Raw genomic sequence first — 3,926 nt, forward strand, 5'->3', positions numbered from 1 at the left:
GAGTTTCTTGCTTTGAATTGTCTGATGTTGTCCCAGTATGTGTCAGAGGAAACTTCTTCCACCATTTCTGCCCATTTGATCTCGGGTAAATTCTGTCATTCTCTGGGCCTCAACTTCCTCCTCTGTGAAATGAAGGTGGTGACCCACTAGATGACCTCTTCCAGCCTTCGAGCTCCGAGGTCAATCCTGACACCTGGAGGGAATGTCAAATTCTTTAATCTCAGTTGAGTCAATCCAAGTGGGAGGGACTAAAGTGTCTGTGTTAATGCTCCTTGTCCCAACTGTCCCCCCACTGCACCATGTAGTTAGTCACCTCATACTTAGTAACACCTACTATGTGCCACATGTACTAAAAGCTGGGAATGCCAAAGTTGGCAAACACCAGCCCCTGCTTTGGAATAGCTCCCACTGCAGACCTGGAGGCAGGGATGGTCCTGGGTGAAACAGTGGACAGGCTCACGCTTGGGGGATGGCCCGCTCTTCTACTTTTCCACTTCATTCCTCATGGAGCGTAGTATCCTTCCCTTCTTTCTTCCTGTTTTTTTCCTCTTCACTCAATTCTGTTCTATGAAATGATCTTTTATTTGCCATTTAGAGAAATGAGCTGACGGAATAATGTCTTACTTCTCCTCAGATTCACATGTTAACTATAAGCTAGGTTTAGTTGTTTTAAGTCAAAAGGATGAAGTTCCCATTTTGTCCAGATTGGAAGGGGCAGTGGCTGAGGCCAGATCTCCAGCTGTCCTGGTTACCCCCTGCCCACTCAGGTAAGGCAAGTCCCAAGGAGTAGTCTGCTGCTCACTCACAAAGGGCTTTGTTTGCAAGATCTGTGCAGTCTGTCCCTGGGCAAGAAATCGATTGGGTAAAATACAACCAGTTATTCCTGCTTGTTAGTGTGTCAACATATTAAAGGGGAATGAAGAGGCCAGGCCTGAGCCAAGCCAAACTGTAGTTCTCTCTTTTTGCAAAGCTCCTGATTTCTGACTCCCAGCAAGACTGTTTAATTTAACAAAATATGTTTCTATGTGGCTCCCTTCACCCACAAGAGATTTATCTCTGATTCATATGATCTCTTTGACTCCTTCTCTCCTTTCTGTACTTCTTTCTCTGTCATTCACTTATTTTCTCTTTCTCCCTCCTCTCTGTTTCTCATTATTTGCTTCCCTCTCTCCTTCCTTCCCTCTCTGTCTCTATCATTTCTCTATCTATTTCTGGCTCTATTTCCTGCCTCCTCCCTCTCTGTCTCTCTTCTTCCACTTTCCTTTCTCTTTGCCCACTCCTTAGGCACATCTGGATACTATTCAGTCATTCCCAAGCCATTCTGAAGATTGGCATCTTTGTCCCCTGAATGCAGCCTCTTCGGTGTCCTGAGATTGATGGGATGATAATACTGATGACACAGGGATGATGATACTGACTTGTCTCTCCCCTTATTATTCTGTTGTTCGATCATTTCAGTCATGTCTAACTCTTCATGACCCTTTTTGGGGGTATTCTTGGCACAGATACTGGACTGGCTTGCCATTTCCTTCTCCAGATATGTATATCTCAGATGAGGAAACTGAGGTAAACAGGGTTAAGTGACTTGTCTAGGGTCACACAATAAGTGTCTGAAGCCAGGTTTGAATTTAGGAATACTCATCTTCCTGATTCCAGGCATGACAATCTATCTTCTGTGCTACCTAACTGCCCACTAATTATTTTAGGCATCCCTTATCTGGTACCTCCGGAGGCTCTGAAGCAGTCAGAGATGTTTCCGATGATCTCAGAGAAGGAGTGGAAAATCCCCAAGGAGTTGTGTACACCTTTGCTCTCACCTGGGGGTTTTCTCATCCTGCCTGGTCAAAGGAAACGCACCAAAAGCCCCCACCTAAAGCTTAGCACCTGAGCGCAAACACTCACAGACTCTTGTCTCCAATGTTTCTTTCTAACCCCCTTCGCCTCAAGCTGCCTTTCCCAAGATTATGTTTGCCTCTTTGCAAAGCCTTCTTTTGGTCAGATTTAGCCATGGGGCACTAGTCAATCTGGGAGCAGGCACCAGAAGACAAACGCCTTCAGATTTTGATCTCTTGAGTTCCCTTTCGGGGCTAGGCGGAGCACCTAGAAAAATATTCAGAGACCTCTCCCTCCCCTTCCCTTCAGAGCTGCTGAAATTCCTAAGTGTGCTGTTTCAGTAAAGTTGCCTTGATCCAGAGCACAATGGAACCCCCTCCAATTAGAAGGAGCTAAAGTCTGAAGAGGGGACTCAGAGCCTATTCAGGGAACTGGCTGAAACAGCCCAGGGCGCATTGTGTTCCACTGAAAAACAGAGACGGCTGGCCCCCTCCCTGCAAAGGAGGCTGCTAAGACTGCCCGGCTTCCTGCTCCTGTGGGCACAGCTGAGATCCTTGCCTAAGGGCCTCCAACAGGACAGTCAAGTTGGACAGGCTGGTGCTTTCCTGAAGGGCAGCCATGCCTACAGTACCAGGTGCTTGGTTAGGGAATGTAGGCATGTCGCAGGTACAATCACCATGGAGCTGTTCTTCTGTGGACCATTAGAAGAGAGATTTAGAGCTAGAAGGACATTTAGAGTTTTAGGAAGGGGGAGGAAACTGAGGCCCACATGCTTGAAGTTCACCCAGGTACCAAATAACAGAGCTTGGATTTGAATCCAAGGCATAGGAGATAAATGCAGTACACTTTCTGCCAAATCATGCTAATATGGGCACACTTAACACTGGGCAGCTAGGTGGCTCTGTGGATAGAGTGTGGTATTTGGAGTCAGGAAGGCTCATCTCCTGAAGTTTGAATCCAGCCTCAGATCTTTGCTAGCTGTGTGATCCTGGGCAAGTCACTTAACCCTGTTTGCCTCGGTTTCCTCATTTGTCAAATGAGGTGGAGAAAAAAAAATTGCAAATCATTCTAGTATTCCTGCCAAGAAAACCCCAAATAGTGTCATGGACGTGACTGAAAAATGACTAACACAGGGCACTGAACCACAGAATTATTCTGAAACAAAGCTAAAGTTTGCCAGGTTTGTCTTGGGGAAGGAGGTTGGACTTTAAACATAAGCCATATATTTTAGATGTTTTATCTGTCCTTTCCCAATTTCTGACTTTTGAGGCCCATTCCCCTATGGCTAAATGCAAATCTATCCATCACCTTCCCCTATAAAAGACAGTTTGAGGAAGGGTTTTGAGAGGAGCCTTGGAAGGAGCTGAGGGTGTTTAACCTGGAGAGGAGAATTCAGTGTGGGAAGCAGGAAGGATCCGGGAAGGAAATGACATCTAGCTTCAACTATGTGAAGAGCTACCACCTTGAAGGGAGTTAGACCTGTTCTGTTTGACCCCAGGGGGCTGAACTAGCAGTCAGTTCTTGGACTAGGGAAGAAGAAGGCACAAAGAGGCAAACGGGGTTGCTGTCAAGGAGGAACAGTTTCCTGAGAAAGAAAGTTGTCCCAAATGCAGCGGGCCAGCCAGGGAGAGAGGGGCTGTTCTTGTCCTCAGTGGGTGGCTTCAAGCCAAGACCTTGACACTGGAGAGAAGAGGCTGCTTCAGAACCAGGTTGGATTCTGATGAATACTGAGGTCCCTTCCAACGCTGAGAGTGTACGAGACTACATGAGAGCATGGTGAGGGAGCTAGTAAGAAATTGCTTAGTTCATACCCTTCACTGAGGAAAAAAAAGCTGAAATTTGCTAAGCTTTCAAGGGATTTTGAGCTGTAAGGGATCTTAGAATTCACAGAGCTCAACTGTCTTAGTCTTCAAAAGGACAAAGAGCCCCAGAGAGGGAATGGACCTTGGCCAACACACCCCATCCCATCACAAGCAGAGCTAAAAGTCAGTAAAAAGCATCTATGAAATGCTCCAAATGTGTTCCACACACTACACTGAACCCTGGGGATACAAAGAAAAGAAAAAAACCATCCCTCATCCAAGGAACTGACA

The sequence above is a fragment of the Phascolarctos cinereus genome, unplaced genomic scaffold (genome assembly GCF_003287225.1).
Source record: "Phascolarctos cinereus isolate Bilbo 61053 unplaced genomic scaffold, phaCin_HiC Scaffold_7;HRSCAF=346, whole genome shotgun sequence".
NCBI lineage: Eukaryota > Metazoa > Chordata > Mammalia > Diprotodontia > Phascolarctidae > Phascolarctos > Phascolarctos cinereus.